At 42.5% G+C, this 20,197-nt stretch overlaps 1 pseudogene; it reads right to left on the minus strand.

Moving 5' to 3' along the window:
- LOC149281543 (ATP-dependent RNA helicase DHX8-like) overlaps positions 1-20,197 on the minus strand; it is a 100,128-nt pseudogene that overhangs the window by 71,690 nt on the left and 8,241 nt on the right.

Here is a 20,197-nt window from a genome sequence, read left to right on the forward strand (position 1 = left end):
TACTTTCTGTGTCTACCCCCATACTCTTTTTCTCTCTTTTCTTTCTTCCTTATATATATAGGTTGAACTTGATGGACTTTGGTCTTTTTTCAACCTTATGAACTATGTTACTATGTTACTATGTTACTTGTGCTGCCCTATTCTCTTCTACTCTGGGGGGTGAGTTCCTGACGGACCCTTGTCTACACATGGAAAAATATATGGATCCTCCATCTAAATCATCCACCAGGCAAAGCAAGGCAAGAGATAAATCCACAGCGACCTTCAAGCAGGTGCCTCCTCCTGGGTCAGGCTCTACTGTAACGGAGGGGCCCTTCGTGTCCAATGCCTCCTCAAAAGATCCACTGACAGCTCAAGACCTTGTTGGCGTTATATCTCCACTCTTGGATTCAAAGCTTGAGAAACTGTCTGATTCCATCAATGCCGTTCTTGCTGAGTTGGTCTCTCAGGGACAGAGGATCACTTCTCTGGAATCCAGGGTCTCTGACATAGAGGATGGGACCGCTTCCATGTCTGCATCCCTCCGCTCACAGGATCATCTAATCACATCCTTACAAGACCGTATTGACGATCTTGAAAACCGTAGTAGACGTAACAACATACGTCTGGTTGGCCTGCCTGAGGAGGTTAAGGGCACAGCGCTACACGACCTTGTAACGACTTGGCTCCCCAAGTCTTTAGGCCTGGTGCTTCCTCAGGGTGAATTGGTCATCGAGAGAGTACATCGTATTGGTCAATTACCCGTTACTGCTTCGTCTCGTCCTAGGGCGGTGATTTTTCGGGTCCTCAACTATACTGACAAGGTCAAGCTCCTGGACGCTTATAGAAAGGTCACAGCTTTTTTTTACCACAAGCACAAGCTGTTCCTCTTTCAAGATTTTTCTGCTGCAGTAACGGTCAAACGATGTCAGTTCTCCGAAATCTGTACGGAACTTTACAACAAGCGAGTGAAGTTCGCTCTTCTCTATCCGGCTAAGCTCAGGATTACCCATGAGGGGCAGGCCTACTTTTTTGACACCCCTGCGGCGGCCGATTCCAGATCTTCTCCAGCTCCGGATGACAGCTCGGCGGTGCCTGAGGCCTCCCCCCCTCCTTCTCGCCCTGCTTCTTTGCCTGGCTCCTCTCCGCCTGTCTCCCTAGGGCTTGAGAATTCAGTCAGCCGTTGGTGCCTGGCTTTGTATCTTTCGAGTCATTATTTTCTGCCATGCAATGTTTTGTTGGCTCTTGGTTACTGTTATTGTTTTTGGTTAATTTGTTGTGTTTCTAGGCACAAAATTACATGTGCCGAGTTCTGGTTTATGCAAAAAAAACAAAAAATGGGAGAAGCATAGCTCTTTTCAAATGGTGATGTACGATTCCATTTTATGTCTCGTCTGTAAGGTGTCTGGGAGGGCTGGCTGGGACCCCCCTAGACCGACCTGTTCCGGCTTATTCTCTGTTTTGTCTCTTCCTCCGCAGGGCATCGGGTGACAACCTGGCTCCGTTGCCATAATAGATATGATGCAATCCGATACTAGGTGCGATGTGCCATCCTCCTTGCGTATTGTATCGTGCAATGTAGAAGGTTTGGATGTGGATGTTATTTACCTCCAAGAAACCCACTGGTGTGATCCAGTCAAAAACACGCTAAAGGCGCCGTGGTTGCGCGCTTGTTACTCCGCTATGTACACCAAGAAATCTAGGGGTGCCACTATCCTACTCTCCAAAAAGTTGCCTTTCGTTGTCGAATCGGAGATTGCTGACCCGGAAGGGCGATACATTATTCTTAGGGTCAAACTGTTTAATGACTACTTTACTTTTGTCAATTTATACGCTCCAAATTCTGACCAGTCCGCTTTTATGGCCAAAGTTTACTCGCTATTGCTGGAGATTTCGGCCCCTAACGTGATTTTGGGGGGTGATTTTAACTTAGTGGCTAATGTTTCTTTAGATGTATCTGGCCCTTCCTCCCGCCCTCTCGGACTCTCCTCCCTACCCATGCTGGATCACCTCCGTTTGTGGGATGCCTGGAGGTTTCTTAATCCAACAGACAAACAATACACGTTCTACTCCCATCCCCATAATTCGTTTTCCAGGCTGGACTACCTGTTCCTACCTGAATTATTGCTACATAGGTTGCAGGCTGCCCACATAGGCCAGATAGTGATCTCTGATCATGCTCCCATCTGGATAGAGGTCTCTCTAACTTCCCCATATTAGATGTCCCGTAATTGGAGGTTTCCTAGCTACCTTTATACTTCAGAAGCATTTAAGCAATTCCTGATTGCCAAATGGAATGACTACGCTGATGACAACCATGTTCATCTTGACGACCCTGATTTATTCTGGGGTGCTTCCAAACCAGTTCTAAGGGGCCATATTATTGCATATGTGGTGGGACGCAGGAGAGAGGCCGAAGCTAAACTTGTTCGACTTACGGAGGATCTCTCTGCGGCGTATGCTGCTCACAAAACTCATCCTAGTCCTGATACCCTGAAAACGTATAAGGAAATTAAATCTCTTTACGATGCCTGGGTTACTGAGAAGGCACAGCTTTCCCATAATTACACTCGCAACGGCTTTTTTCGCTGGGGCAATAGGCCCGGTAAGCTCTTGGGCAACCTTATCCGCCACTCTATATCTAAATATCATAGTGTAACTTCAGCTTCGTGATGGTTCTCAATCGGTCGTGACTGAGCCCGATAAAAGCACACGGCTCTTTGCTGACTATTTTGAGGATTTTTATTCCTCAGAATCCAATGATCCTGATATGATGCTTCAAATGTTTCGCCAGGCTAGTATTCCTAAATTGACGCCTGACGACCGAGATCGTTTGGTTACGCCTTTCACCCCCTCTGAAATTGCGGCTGCCATAAAGTCCCTCCCTAACAGTAAATCCCCGGGACCAGATGGCCTGGGTGCCGAATATTATAAATTACTTTCTACTTATTTACCGACACATCTTACTGATGTTTTTAATGGATTTCTACAGGGAAAGATACCCCTGAAGGAGTTTACGGCTTCCCGCATTATAGTTATTCCGAAACCCAACAGGGACCCTGCCTTGCTATCCTCTTATCGCCCCATCTCCCTGCTGAACCAGGATCTTAAAATTTATGCCAAAATCATGGCTTCCCGACTACAACCTGTTTTAATGAAGCTTACCTCCCCCTCTCAAACGGGTTTTGTTAAGGGTCGCGAATATTAGAGGCCTTATTTCAGCAATCTTTACTGCTAAACTTACCATTACATAAGTTATGGTGGGTAAAAGGTGATGGAAACCCTTCCACTTAAATTTAAGGGGTAAATAGAAGTATTATTAAACACCCATCTACACACACCAGACAAGCCAGAAGGCTTGCTTTTCCCTCAGAAATCTCATGGTGCTTTCACAACCACAAGGGATTCTGGGTAGGCACATGCAAACAAGGTTAACAATTATCACCTTTGCCTCTATATCCACTTTTCTAGGAATCCATGTATAAAGTGGATATAGAGGCAAAGGTGATAATTGTTAACCTTGTTTGCATGTGCCTACCCAGAATCCCTTGTGGTTGTGAAAGCACCATGAGATTTCTGAGGGAAAAGCAAGCCTTCTGGCTTGTCTGGTGTGTGTAGATGGGCGTTTAATAATACTTCTATTTACTGCTAAACTTACAAATAGTAAAGCCTCTATTGTAATTAGTTGTGACGCTGATAAGGCTTTTGACAGAATTTCCTGGCCTTATCTTGTTAGTTTCTTTAAATTCCATCATTTTGGTTCACCCTTTATACAGATGTTTCGTGCACTGTATCATTTGCCTATGGCCCAAGTTACAGTGAATAATGTGAATTCCCGCTGGTTGTCTCTAGGCAGGGGTACTCGTCAGGGCTGTCCTCTGTCCCCTCTTCTGTTCAATCTAGCACTCGAGCCCCTCATACGAATTGTTGAGCGATCCGTCGAGCTTGAGGGAATCCGCATAGGTGATGTTGAGCTCAAAATCGCAGCCTTTGCTGACAATCTTCTGTTATACCTTTCCTACCCTAAAGCGGCAATGCCATTCCTTCTTAATCTATTTGATTGTTTTCATAAAGCCTCAGGATTTCTCATAAATAAGCTCAAAACAGAGGCGCTTCCTATTTTTCCTCAGGCTAAACGTGGTTGGGGAGGGACGTTCCCCTTCAATTGGACCCAACTTCCCTCTTTAAAATATCCGGGTCTCATTATCCCTACTAATTTGGCACACCTTTATAAACTAAACTTTTCTCCTCTGCTGCGTCAAACGGAGGATTCTTTCAAAACGTGGTCCAAATTTAACCTCTCCTTCTTGGGTCGATGCCACCTGTACAAAATGGCCTTTTTCCCCCAAACTTTTATATCCGATCCATATGTTGCCTCTTACCTTAAGGAAAAAAAGATATCCAACATCATAATGCACTGCTGCGTAAATTCCTGCGGTGCAATAAAAAAGCTAGAATTTCCCTGTTTAAACTCCAACAGCCTGCTCGCAATGGGGGGTGAATTTGCCTAATCTGTTGGACTATAATTTGGCATCTAATTATCGTTTTGCAGCTGATTGGTTGCGAGGCGGGTCTAAATTTACCAACGTGTCCCTGGAGCAATGCCTGTCTCCTACCATTTCTTTGGCCTCTCTCCTGCATCTATCTAAAGTAGACCTGCCCCCAGAGGTCGTGTCCAACTCGTTGCTGTATCACACTGTAAAGGCTTGGGGGCGTGTTAGACGGCGCCTGGGCCTGGAGGTCCACTACTCTAAGTTCCTGCCATTGATCCGTAACCCGCAATTCCAGCATGGGAGGGAGGATGTTGTCTTTCGAAGGCTGGCCCGGGTGGGGGGGGATGGGTCGCACCATTGGCGATTTTCTGGACCCACGTGGGAGTAAATTGTTGTCCTTTTTGCAGCTCCAATCTAAATTCCCTACTGTTAACGTTCACCCTATTCACTACTTTCAAATTCGTCATTATATTAATTCCCTGCTTCCTCATCTCTCTGGGGCTAATTCTAACAGTCCCTTAGACCAGGTAACGGTATTGTCCCCTGTCATACTGCTCAAGATATCTACTATCTATAGTCTGCTCAGGCCTGTCATTGACTGGGAATCCCACGGCGCAGGTCTTCCCTCCTGGAGGGCTGATTTTCCAAATCTACCTCCAAATCAGATTCTTCGGGCGTATATGTTTAATTCTAAAGTCTGGTTTCTAGGGACTATAGTGAAATGTTCCTCAAGATTGTGCATAGAGCGTATGTCACCCCTAAACTTCGGTTTTTAAACGGGCTTAGCGGATCACTCCTGATGCTTAAAATGTCAATCGCCTGAGGCCGATCTTCTGCACGGCTTGTGGTCTTGCAGCTCTATTGCCCTATTTTGGGATGCCCTACAAAAATATATCAACGACACTCTGGGCATTCGTTTTGTAATATCTGTTGAATGGGCTATTTTTGGCATATTCCCTGAGCACATTCCCCCACCTGTAGCCAGGGCTAAATTTCTCTTGCTTATACTTTCCGCAGTGGCAAAACGGGCAATACTGTCCCAATGGACTGCAATTTTTGTTTCATATGGACTGGCTTGAAGCTGTCCTTCATAAGGAAAGCAAAGTCAAATATCTTTTCCGTCGCTGGTCCCCATATATCGCAACTTTAGATAACGCCACCAGATTGTCACTGTTTCAAACGTTCAATACCACGGAGTGGTATTGTCTTCAGGTCCTCAAAAGTATTCGCCCCATACCGGGGTTCTGATCTCGTTGCGGGACAGGACATATCTGTGTTGTGGCCCGATGTTCTCTGATTGAGGAAGTGTTTTTACCTGCACTGTATGTGTTTTTGGAATTGTGCATTGCTTGTACCTGTCTGCATCTAGTCTGTCACCGTGTCTCTATGTACCATTGTTTTTTATGCTGTATGCTTTATCTTCTCCTTGTAATAAAAAAATATATATATATTTTTAAAAACTAGACACCCAAGGTATTTTAAATGGTGGTATTTTGACAATTTCCAGGTGCTTATTCAACCGCTAGCCTTGGTCAAAGTTTGTGGAAGTATTTTTTCCCCACACACACATTGCACTTAAGGTATGAATTCACAGTTCCTGGTAAATGTCACTACCAAACACCCCAATATATGTTCAGCAATGTGTCACGAGCACGGTGACACCACACAGGCTTATAAGGTTGTTTGGGGGTAAAAGGCCACATTTGGAAGATGCATATTGTTCAGTTTGGAATTGTGACATCGCCATTATGTACCCATGTCCTATTTGGGCCATCTTTGAAACTGGCCAGTTTAATTTACATCCTTAAACCATATTGTTGTTGAAAACTAGACACCCTAGGGTATTTCAAATGGTAGTATTGTAACTGCTTCCATGCACTAATTCTACCACCAGCCTTTGTCAAAAGTTTGTGGTAGGTTTTTTTTTTTGAAGCTTTGAAATAGTAATACACTACTTATACTTACTGTCCTAATAACTCACAAAAAATACATAAAAACGTTATATATTATATATATAAATATAAAACGCCTTTCGGTGTGAGGTACACTTTATTTTGATGTAGAATTGGTGGCTACTAATTTACATTGTTAATGCCTAAAGCACTTTTGTTTTTTGAATATTGAACACTTGAATATATGTACTTATTTTACTAACTACAGCGTCCATCTTATTAACATATGTTTGGAAGGAATCCTGACCAGGGAATAATAGAATAAAAATAAAATATTTCTAATGCGTTAGCCTTCAAGTCTTACCTTCATGCTGAGGCTGGTTTTGCATCCTGTGAAGGACAGTACCTTCACCTTTACCCTTTGACCTTTGCTTACTACATCAGCCACATTTGCAACACGGCCTTCTCTTCTCAGTTCAGATATGTGGACCAAGCCTTCCCAGCGCTTTCTATTCATAAAAGAGATAACAAAAATTTGACATATATAATACAAAATTACATCAACAAATCACATCAGCAAGTTTGTTACGTTAGACACACATACAGTTGTGTGAAAAAAGTACACCCTCTTTGAATTCTACAGTTTTACATATAAGGACATAATATTATAATCTGTTCTTTCCAGGTCTCAAAATGTGTACAGCATCATGACGTATTACGTGTTATTATTTATTCAACAAAAATAAAGCCAAAATGGAGTCATGTGTAACATAGTAACATAGTTCATAAGGTTGAAAAAAGACCAAAGTCCATCAAGTTCAACCTATATACATATTGTGTCCCTACTGTGTGAAAAACTACCCTAGTAATTAAGATGCCAAGTAGCAGACAGGTGCTGCTGATCAAATGCCCTTGATTAATTGATCATCAGCAAATGTGACCATCTATAAAAAAGCCGACATTTTAGCAGTTTGCTGGTCTGGAGCATTTAGGTGCAATACAGAAGCAATTGTTGCTGCCTATTAATCTTCAGGATCTAGGAAGGGTTATATGGCATTTTACAAAAAAATTTAAAGTCCATCATTCTACAGGGAGAAAGATTACTCAAAAGTGGAAAACATTCAAGAGAGTTGTCATTCTTCCCAGAAGTGGACGTCACAGCAAATCCACCCCAAGGTCGGTCTGACAACTCTCTTGAATGCTTTCCACTTTGCTCAGAGAAATTGCAAAACAGCCAAGAGTTACATCTCAGACTCTACAGACCTCAGCATATTAAACATGACCATTCATGACAGTACAATTCAAAATGACTGACCAATATCTACACACACACACATGTATGTGTCATAAAAATGTGCACTTTTGATTATTCTCTCTTCCTCTATCTACATATGCATACACAGTATAAATATATAAGGGCACTATATCCATCACAGGGAGTCACCCTTGCAAAAGCATAGGGAGATTCTGCAGAAGCCACTAAATGCATTTGCCCTTTTTGCTCACCCCTAGTGGAGTTAGCTCCAGCTCTTGCATGGCAAACGCAGTGGGCGGATGTCCCCATGTGTGGAAAGCACAGCTCATTGATTTCAACGGTGATGTAACTTTGCAAGGAGGTGACAAGTGATGTAGTGCTAGCTCCTAGGAGTTACATATTGTTCAGTCATGTTCAATGTCACAGCTACACAGATCATAATAAGGGAAATACAAACACTAAGGTTTCCCCATCCTGTAGTCCCATATACACTCACCGGCCACTTTATTAGGTACACCTTGCTAGTACCAGGTTGGACCTCCTTTTGCCTTCAGAACTGCCTTAATTCTTTGTGGCATATTTTCAACAAGGTTACATAGTTACATAGTTATATAGGCTGAAAAATGACATGCGTCCATCAAGATCAGCCTTTCCTATATCTGTTAATTTGTTGCTGTTGATACAAAAGAAGGCAACCCCCCCCCCCCCCAGTTTCGCTCTTTCCAATTTTGCACTAACCAGCGAAAAAAATTCCTTCTTGACCCCAAAATGGCAGTCAGATTTCTCCTTGGATCAATAAGCTGTTTCCCCATAATTAAAGACTATATCCCTGAATATCATGTTTTTCATAAAACTACCTCTGCAGAGAATTCCACATCCTTATTGTCCTTACTGTAAAAAACCCTTTCCTCTGCTTTAGTCTAAATCTCTTTTCTTCCAGTCTGAACACATAACCACGTGTCCCATGCATAGTCCTGTTTATGAACAGATTTCCACACAATGGTTTGTATTGGCCCCGAATATATTTATATGATGTTATCATATCCCCTCTGAGGCGACGTTTTTCTAAACTAAACAGATTTAAATTAGTTAACCTTTCTTCATAACTATAGTGCTCCATTCCTTTTATTAATTTTGTAGCCCGCCTCTGCACCCTTTCTAGTGCTATGATATCCTTCTTTAGAACAGGTGCCCAAAATTGCACAGCATATTCAAGGTGCGGCCTTACCATTGACTTATACAGAGGCAACATTATATCTTTATCCCGCGACTTGATGCCCCTTTTTATACACGACAATACCTTACATTGCACATTGTTGCCTAGTTTGTGGTCTATAACAATTCCCAAATCCTTCTCATTTGTCGTTACCCCTAATTCACTACCGTTTAGGGTGTAGGTTGCTTGTGCATTCGCTACCCCGAAGTGCATAACTTTACATTTATCTACATTGAATTTCATCTGCCATTTGTGTGCCCAGTCTATCTAGATCCCTCTGCAGCACAGTAATATCCTGCTTGCCCTGTATAACTTTACCTAGTTTAGTGTCATCTGCAAACAAAGAAACATGACTTTCAACGCCTACTGCCAGGTCATTTATAAATATGTTGAATAAAATTGGTCCCAGAACAGAACCCTGAGGGACACCACTTACCACTTTTGACCATGTTGAAAATATACCATTTATAACAACTCTCTGTTCTCTATCTCTAAGCCAATGTTCTACCCAAGAACAAGAATTTGCATCTAGACCAATTTCCTTCAGTTTGAATACTAACCTATTGTGTGGAACCGTGTCAAACGCCTTGGTAAAATCCAAGTAGATTACATCCACTGCAACACCCTGATCGACACTTCTACTTACTTCTTCAGGTACTGGAAACATTCCTCAGATTTTGGTCCATATGGACATGACCGTATCTAGGGCTGCAACTAACGATTATTTTCATAAGCAATTAGTTGGCAGATTAATTTTTTCGATTAATCAGATTAAAAAAATGTTTATTAAATTTAACCCCTTAAGGATAATGGCGGTCCCTAAACCCATTGAAAACAATGCATTTTGTCATTAAGGGGTTAAATAAATGAAAAATTCAACAGGATGTTAAAAACAAACAGCAGAATAAAAACACTGAGAAAAAAAAGCATTTCTTGTTTTAATTTCCCAATCTGCCCCCCCCCCAGTTATGCACATTTGAGCCCAGGCTTGCCACAGTGCCACGCCTTATAGCCCGTTTGCCTTATATTCCCTATGCCTCCCTGATATGCCTTATAACCCCCAATATGGCCCTCTGAACCCCTGATATGCCTTATAACCCCCTATATGCCACTCTGTCCCCCCCAGACTTACCCCCCCCGTGTGCCAGATTCCTTGGTGTCTAGTAGAGGCAGCTGGTTAACGTCTGCACGATAGACAACCTCTGCTGGTGGCCGGCTCTTTCCCCCGGAGCTTCTACGACTGAGCCTAGGAAGGTCACGTGATGCCGGAGCTCCATCATAGAAGCCCCAGCGGAAGTGCCGGCAGTAGCGGAGGATGTCTGCATGCATCGCACAGACGCCCATCGGCTGCCAGAGAGGAAGATCCAGGTCCCCTGCAGGGGATCCTCCTGTCTGGCAGCTGGCGAATGTTGCACAAGCGCACAGACAACCTCCGCTGTGCTAGCCGATACTTCCGCCGGGGCTCCTATGGTGGAGCGGAATGTCACGTCACACTGGTGCTCCACCATAGAAGCTCCGGGGGAAAGTGGAGGATGTCTGCGTGCATTGCACAGATGCCTGCCAGCTGTCAGAGGAGGATCCGGGTCCCCTGTAGCGCTGCGGGGATCTGGATCTTAGCGTTATTATAAGATATATCTTATAGTGTTATTATATTTTTCAGAGCATTTGCACTGGAAAAAACTAGGGATGCACTGAAATGAAAATTCAGGATCGAAACCAAAAATTCAGGATTCGCTTGCCAAAACCGAACCCAAAAATGACCCCCCTAAAAAGCACCACTTAATAAAAGTAACATCGAAATGAGACAAAAAGTGTGATTTCAATAACAAAATTACGCGTTTCACCTTCCGGCTTTATCAATCTGGAAGGTGAAACGCGTATTTGGAGGACTACCAGGACTTTTAAAGTACACACTATTTTATTCTTTGTATACTTTGTTGGGTTGATTTTAACATAAGTTTACAAAATACCGTATTTGCTCGATTATAAGACGAGGTTTTTTTCAGAGCAAATGCTCTGAAAAACACCCCTCGTCTTCTAGTCGGGGTCGTCTTCTAATCAGCACCGCTGCAGGGGACCTGGATCCTCCTGTCTCCCCCCCCCCCACACACACACACTTACCGGTGCTTCCTGCTGTATTGCCGGGGCAGCGGGTTGACATCTACGCGATCCGCGTAGACAACGTCCGCTGCAGCCGGAAGGAGGTGTGGCTAGCAGCGGGGGTTGTCTGCGTCCGTCGCGGATACCTTCCCCGACTGTCAGAGATCAGAGTTCCCCGCACCGGTGCAGGGAACTCTGATCTCCGACAGCCGGGGAAGGTATCCGCGACGGACACAGACAACCCCCCGCTGCCAACTCCACCTCCTTCCGCCTGCAGCGGAAGGAGACGTCAACCCGCTGCCCCGGCAATACAGCAGGAAATTGGAAGCACCGGTGCGTGCATAGGGCATTTCTGGAATGCCTTATACTCCTATATGCCACTCTGGCATTTAGGGGGTTAAAAGGCATATTATGGGGCAGAGTGGCATATAGGGAGGTATAAGGCATTTCAGGAGGCAGAGTGGCGTTAAGGGGGCATTTAATAGAGCACTCTGCCTCCTGAAATGCCTCATACCTCCCTATATGCCACTCTGCCCCATAATATGCATTTTAACCCCCTAAATGCCAGAATGGGATATAGGGGTATAAGGCATTTCTGGAGGCAGAGTGGCACATAGAGGGTCAAAAGGCATACCATGGGGCACAGTGGCATATAGAGGGTTAAAAGGCCTACCATGGGGCACAGTGGCATATTGGTGTGGCAAGCCTGGGGGCAGATGTGCGTAACTGGGGGACAGGTTGGAAAATACAAGGAAATAAAAACAAAAAAAATATTCTCAATCATAGCTTTTATTTAAAAAAATAGTTTACATGAATTAACATTTACTGGTAAAACTTTTTTCCTTTAGGGTCGTCTTATATTCAGGCTTTTTCTTTTTTTCCTAAGTTAATATTCAGATTTTGGGGGGTCGTCTTATAATCGAGCAAATACGGTAAATGTGATTTTACTGAATCCTGGGATTTCCAAAAATTTGGGTGTGCAGCAGCTGCTACCTGCTTCAAAGAAGGGTCTGCCTACCCTATATTAGGCACAAGCCACAACTCAGAGCCAGGTAATTTTATGGGTCGGAGCAAGGGAGGAAGAAACCACAGAAAGAAGTTTAGGTGAAGTGCCGCCTTAAGGGCACAGTCATGTGTTTTTCAGGAGCGCTTTTTTTTTTAAAGGCTCCGTTTACGCACTCTGTAGGATATATATACTATTAGTGCTGCAACTAACGATTATTTTCATAATCGATTAGTTGGCCGATTATTTTTTTGATTAATCGGATAAAAAAAATGTACATTTTTCATTTATTTAAAATAATTTAATAAACAAATGATGTTAAATACAAACAGCAGAATAAAAAAAAAAAACTTTGATAAAATGCATTTCTTGTCTTTATTTCCCAACCAGCCCCCCCCAATTTATGCACATTCGAGCCCAGGCTTGCCACGCTGCCTCCTCGACATGCCATGCTGCCTCCCACATATGCCACTCCACGCTGCCTCCCACATATGTCACTCCACTCTACCCCCACATATGCCACTGTGTCTGATACGCCTTATACCCCCTGATACACCACTCCATCCTCCACGGACATGCCACACTGCCTCCCAGACATGCCACGCTGCCCTCCCCACATATGCCTTATATACCGTATATGCCTTATACCCCCAGATATGTCACTCCATCCTCCCCAGATATGCCTTATACCCCCCAGATATCTCATAGTCCCCTCAGAGTCACAGACCCGTTCACAGCACACTGACACCATACTTTTATAAATAAGTACTGGGTTAATCTTCACTGCCCCCAGGATTTAGATTCCCCTTAGTCTGCCCCCCTTTACCTCTAACTGTACCTTAAGTTAACTTTATTAAATTAATCCTCAGTCCTCATTAAATTAACCCTAAACACCCCATTAACCATAACTACCCCTAAATTAACCCTAAAGACCCCATCAACCACAACAGCCCCTAAATTAACCCTAAACACCCCATTAACCACAACTGCCTCAAATTAACCCCAAACACCCCATTAACCACAGCTGCTCCTATTTTAACCCTAAACACCCCATTAACCATAGCTGCCCCTAAATTAACCCTAAACACTCCATTAACATAACTGCCCCTAAATTAACCCTAAACACCCATTAACCATAACTGCCCCTAAATTAACCCCCACGTCCCCTAACTTTCAGCAGGCCAAATATTAATTTTATACTTACAGTTAGATGAGTGTCACAGCCATGTGGTTCTGGCCTGGAGAATGAAGGGGCGGGGCCAGTTGTCACAGTGATTACAGGGAGGGACTGGTAAGTAGGAGCGGCTGCTGTGCATCAGACTAAACGGATTATATAATGAGGGGTATTTTTCAGAGCGGTTGCTCTGAAAAAACCCTCATTTTATAATCGATAAAAATCGATTCAACTAATCGATAATGAAATTCGTTGGCAACGATTTAGTTGTTGCAGCCCTATATACTATCTATTTCTATATACAGACATACAAAAATAACAGTGCAGTATTTCTGTTTTTTTTCGTTACATGTTACCACCCAGCGACTTATAAAGGGTGAGTTTAAAAAAAAATAAATTTTTTAGCGTGCCACACTTTTCTGGTGCGAAAGCGCCAGGATATATATGTTTGCACTTTGTCACTTAGTGGAAAAGTTCCACGTGTTTTTTTTTAGCTGTTATCTTCTAAACCTTGCACTACCGTCACTACTGTTTGCTTTATTTAGATAATGAAATTCGCTGGCAACGATTTTCATTATAGATTTTATCGATTAGTTGTTGCAGCCCTAATCGCATCACACAGTTGCTGCAGATTTGTCAACTGCATATCCATGATTCGAATCTCCCGTTCCACCACATACCAAAGGTGCTCTATTGGATTTGGGTCTGGTGACTGTGGAGGCCATTGGAGAACAGTGAACTCATTGTCATGTTCAAAAAACCAGTTTGAGATGATGTGAGCTTTGTGACATTGTGGTCACAAAGGGACGGACATGGTCAGCAACTAAGGTAGGCTATAGTGTTTCAATAATGCTCAACGGGTACTAAGGGACAAGTGGCAAGAAAATGTCCCCTATGCCATTACAACAACATCACCAGGCTTGATACAAGGCAGGATGGATCCATGCTTTCATGTTATTCAGGTCAAAGTCTGACCCTGCCATCCGAATGTCGCAGCTGGAATCTCATCAGACCAGGCAACGTTCTTGCAGTCTTCCATGTCCGATTTTGGTGAGCCTCTGCAAATTGTAGCCTCAGTTTCCTGGTCTTAGCTGACAGGAGTGGCACCCGTTGTGGTCTTCTGCTGCTATAGCTCATCTGCATCAAGGTTCTACATGTTGTGCGTTCAGAGATGGTACTCTGCATACCTTGGTTGTAACGAGTGGTTATTTGAGTTACTGCTGCCTTTCAGTCATCTCGAACCAGTCTTCCCATTCTCCTCTGACATCAACAAGGCATTTTCGTCCACACCACTGCCGCTCACTGGATATTTTCTCTTTTTTGGACCATTCTCTGTAAACCCTAGAGATGGTTGTGCGTGAAAAATCCCAGTAGATCAGCAGTTTCTGAAATACTCAGAAAAGCCCATCTAGCACCAACAACCACGTCACGTTCAAAGTCACTTAAATCCCCCTTTTTCCCCCATTTTGATGCTCGGTTTGAACTTCAGCAAGTTGTCTTGACCATGTCCACATGCATGAATGCATTGAGCTGCTGCCATGTGATAGGCTGATTAGCTATTTGTGTTAACAAGCAAATGAACAGGTGTACCTTATAAATTGGCCAGTGAGTATATCTCAAAAATAACTAATAGACCCTAATTTTTTTTAAACGGCACTTATATGAGCTTTCACAAAATCTGCACAACACAAAGGCACGTTAATGTACTTTTCACAAAGTTACCTTAGTCCATCCAGCTGAACGAAGCATCCAAACTGCATGATATTTGTGACTTTTCCATTGTAAATATCTCCTATTGCTGGCTCATCGGGGGGTGGTCTATCCACTTGTTTCTCTCTCCGTTGATCTTTTTTTTCAGACGGCTGTTCGTGGCTCCAACGTTCCTTGCTGGTGCTCCGACTTTTTGACCTATGCCTGGACTTAAGTCTCTTGTGATCTTGGGACCTGTGTTTACTTTTTGGATTTTTTTCTCGGCTTCGACTGCGCCCCTTCCTTTTTCTCTTATCTCTAAGGAATGTAGAAAGGCATTTTAATGTGCAAATTGTACAAGACACATTTTTAGCATAGTAGTAAACAAAAAAAAAAAAATAAAAAAAAGAAAAAGTAGTTTTTAATACACATGCATTGTAATTTGTAAAATCCATTACATAAGTTTATACAGAACCGTAAAATTAAAGATTTGGGAAAGAGACAGCCTAAATTGTCCAATAAAATGTGGGGATAACATGAACTACTCTGCGGGGTATTTTTTCCAGTCACATAAAGGAAATACATACTTATGTTTTCTGCTTCGTTCCTCATCATCCCCTAAAGTATTTGGCATTAGAGCTTCAAACTCTTGCAGTGCGTCGGCCGCCACTTTAACATCCTCTGGATCGAGCATATTCTAGCATCAAAAATAAATAAACTTTAGCCAAATTAGTTTGTCAGTTGTTTGTTTTTTTATGAGGTAATCTCAGAGGAAATAGAAAAGTCTTGAGGAGGATAAAAGAAATGACAAAATCCCCAGTGAACTGTATTCCACTGTATCCCTTCTTCCACAATTTTGACCACCAGACCCACAGTCATTCAGACTGCTAGTACTTCTCATCAGGAAGGTGATCTACCCATCTTGATCAGGCAGCTTGAATCTATGCTCTGTCCATCATTACGCACAAAACCTTACAGGCTGGCCTCTGCAGACATTATAAATCCACATGGGCAATTCCCAGGAAGAAATATAATAAAGTGTTGCGCCTGTTATTGTAATTGTGACAGTGAATTACTTATCAATATAATGTGCCCCAGTGACCATAAAATAAAATAAAAAATCCATGGAGTGGTCATCTGAGGATGTTGACTGTCTCCACCCCTGAGTCAGAGGGACACTGGGCAGCTGACCCAGATCCGATACCGAAGTTGTGACTTTCCACAATCCCTGGATTCCGTACCGGTGACGTACCTGGTTCTTCCTGGCTACATGTTCCTTGCAGACCGGGACGTACCAGGTACGTTATGACAAAAAAATGCCCCCACATCGCCACAATTGTGGTGATCGCGGGGGCGCTGCTGTCTGCTCAGGTGTCTGGGAAGACCATCACAGCCACCCCGAGCCTTTGATCACTCCCATGGATTGATTCTGTAGGCTAAACACGTGATTGCCGGAAAAACAGCAAACGCGTTTTCAGCTGCCACAGGCAGCTTCAGGGAAGGGGGTTGTGTGTTGATTGGGTCCCCATACATGTGTCTCACCCTCCCTCCCGTCCTGAAACAGAGAAGCAGGAAAAAAAAAAAAAAAATGGTCATTTAAAAAAAAATAAAAAAAATCATTAAAATATAAATAATAAAAAAAAAAAAATCTGAGCTAAGTGATGTCATTGTGACATCACTGGCATGTTCAGGAGGTCCCTAAGAGGACCTCTAACCAGTTTTGTGTAAAAAAAAATATAAAAAATAAAAATATATATAAAAAAGATAATCTTAAAAAAAAATTTAAAAAACCTTACATCCCATTGCCCTAGCATAACATCTAGCCAGTATAACCCTCCTGTCTCCGTTCACAACCGCCAAACCTGTTAAGCCATAGGCATAAAAATTTTACAAAAAATGTACACCTTATATGCTCCCTGGTGCTGGGAAAGTACGGAAAATCTATATAAATGAGGTATTTCTGAAATCAGGACACCTGAATTGATAAACTTGGAGGGGATTTTCCATCACTTTACCTAATTTTGTGAGGGAAAATGTAAAAAATATTAGGGTTTTTTTCTAATGGTCCCTAGTTTTTACTAAATTTCTCATTCTAAATTTTCAACTAATCATCCAACTATGGTATCAAAAGAAAGCTCTATCTCTCCTTGAAAAAAAAAATATATAGTTTACATGGGTACACTATTCACAGGAAAGAAGAATAAATCGCTAAACCGACATACCGCAAAAATGGCAAAATTGCTCTGGGACTTGAGGTACCAAAAACCCTTTGGGACTGAAGGGGTTAAAGATCAAGTTAGAAAACTACTTGTCCTTCCTTTCGACTGTTTACCATGATTTTTGATATTTTTTATTTTTACATTTGTCATGTCAGCTAAGTATGTAGTTATTAGCCATTATGTTACAACCTGCCCCATTCCAGTCACATGCAGAAAGAGTACCTAAATATCCCATTAGAACTTACAATATGATAAATATATTGAGATATTGGGAATACATGAAGTTTACCTGTATGCTGGGATTATCTGGCCGACAGAGTGCTGGAAATAACTCTCTCATTTTTTCCTTTGCAGATTTGGGTTTAACATGAAGTTCTAGTTGCAAAAAGACAAAAAAGCATTGTTACACAACTTTGTGTAGTGAAAGTTAAGTGAAAAAGTAGGATGATTTTTTTCAGGCACTTCTTATTCATACATTAAAGTAGGGATGCCCCGAAATGAAAATTCTGGACCGAAAACGAAACCAAAAATTCAGGATTCACTTGGCCGAAACCAAAAATGACCCCCCTATCTTTACATAAAAAAAGCAACACCAAAATTGGACAAAAAAAAAATTCAATATATATCTATATATGATTGTTAACAGCAATCACACTCCTATCATGCCCAGGTTCTAGCCTTTAATGGTTGCCTGGGCATGATAGGAGTGTGATTGCTGTTAATATATATATATATATATATATATATATATATATATATATATATACATACACACACACACACACACAGTCTATGGATAGTTACCAGCACTCTAGGTCTTTTTCCAATAAATACAGATTCCTCTTTTGCAGGTCAACGTTTCAGTCTTTATTTGACTTTCATCAGGACACAAATGAGTATATGAGCAGAACATACATATATAGTACAACCCATTAAACCAGTAAATGCAATTCAATGCAATCAATGATGCAACTCAAACTTAATGAGCAACTAAATATACAATGAACCCCACCTAAGCGAATGTATGCTGGGATGCAACTGGCGTGTAGTGCCTTTCACTACACGTGTATGTGTGTATTATGTGCTTGCGGCTAGGGCTGCAACTAATGGCATTTCTCTATTCATCTTCTTATTTTACTGACATAATAAAAGCTACAAGAACCCAGTGTTTCTCAAACTAGATTTTAATACAAAAGTTATTAGTAAATATTAATTCATGTTAACTATTTTTCATATTTAATAAAAACTGAGAAAAAAAGCCTTGTTTATATTTTCTTTTATTTACCAAACTGCCCCAGTTATGCACATCTGACCCCCAGCTTGACACTCTGCCCCCAGATATGCCTTATACCTCCTATATGACACTGTGCCCCCTGATATGCCATTGATATGCAACTGAGCCCCCTGATATACCTTATACCCTCAGATATGTCTTATGCCCCCCTGATATGCCTAATATCGATATGCCTTATACCTCCTATATGACACTGTGCACCCTATGCCACTCCGCCCCCCATAAATGCATTATACTCCCTGATTCACCACTCTGCCTCCCCCAGATATGCCACTCTGAAATTCATTATACCCCCCATACACCACTCTGCCTTTCTACCCCCCTCCCCATACACCACTCTGCCTTTCTACCCCCCTCCCCATACATCACTCTGCCTCCTGTCAGCAACGGAGGTTCACAAGACACCAGGGAGTCGGGTAGAGAGGCAGAGTGGTGTATGGGAGGGTGGTTCCCATACACCACTCTGCCTCCTCCCCCTCCCATACACCACTCTGCCTCTCTACCCGACTCCCTAGTGTCTTGTGAACCTCCGTTGCTGACAGGCACTTTCACTGGAGCTTCATAGAAGCCCCAGCGGAAGTGAAGGGGAGTAACGGAGGCTGTCTGTGCGCATCGTGCAGACCCCCACCAGCTGACAGGATGATCCTCTGCAGGAGACCTCGATTCTCTGTCAGCTGGTGGGGGTCTGCATGATGCGCACAGACAGCCTCCGTTACTCCCCTTCACTTCTGCTGGGGCTTCTAACATCATGTGATGCTTGCGCTGCATCGTAGGAGCCCCAGCGGAAGTGGAGGAGAGAGGCGGAAGTTGTCTGTGCGCATCACACGGACACCCACCGGCTGAAAGTGAGGGGAATCCAGGTCCCCTGTTTGAGGTGGGATTTTATAAGGAGAGGAGTTTTTCAGAGCATTTGCTTATTATCAATAAGTTGTTGCAGCCCTACTTGCGGCTAAATTCCGTGTATATAGAATTAGGTGTGGCCTTTAACTGCCAATCTAGATGATAGGTTAGTGCACTTATAATATAACAGAAAGTAAATATACTACTGGTGCTACGTTAAAATTATATAATGGTACTTCTGAAGGATGTAAATACTTGTAAAGAAATTCGCTGTGCTTATTAAAAGTGATGAACTTAATTAGTGAATATAAATGAACTAAAAATGTATAAGTGATAGGATACTAATGTGACATGCTATATCGTAAATACAGTGCAAAACAAATAAAAATACCATACATGTAGGGCTGCAACTAACGATTATTTTCATAATCTATTAGTTGGCCGATTATTTTTTCGATTAATCGGATAAAAAAATGAATGTAAATTTTTCATTTTTTTTTAAATAATTTAATAAACAAACAGGATGTTAAAAACAAACAGCAGAATAAAAAACTTTGATAAAAATGCATTTTTTTGTTTTTATTTCCCAACCTGCCCCCCCGGTTATGCACATTTGAGCCCAGGCTTGCCACACTGCCTCCCAGATATGCCACTCCACCCTCCCACATATGCCTTAATAACCCCTGATATGCCACTTTGTCCTCCCCTGATATGCCACTGTGCCCCCTGATACGCCTTATACCCCCAGATATCTCACTCCGTCCTCCCCAGGTATGCCGCATACCCCCCAGATATCCCATAGTGCCCTTATGGATAAACAGGCTCGTTCGCAGCACAATACTTTTATAAATAAATACAGGATTTATCTTCACTGCCCCCAGGATTTAGATTCCCCTTAGTTGCCCCCCTTTACCTATAACTGCACCTTAAGTTAACTTTATTAAATTAAATTAACCCTCAGTCCTCAGCATTAAATTAACCCTAAACACCCCATCAACCACAACTGCACTAAATTAACCCTAAACACCCCATTAACCACAACT

Source organism: Sceloporus occidentalis, unplaced genomic scaffold (genome assembly GCF_023333645.1).
Source record: "Sceloporus occidentalis isolate IW3139 unplaced genomic scaffold, rSceOcc1.0.p SCAF_130, whole genome shotgun sequence".
NCBI lineage: Eukaryota > Metazoa > Chordata > Lepidosauria > Squamata > Phrynosomatidae > Sceloporus > Sceloporus occidentalis.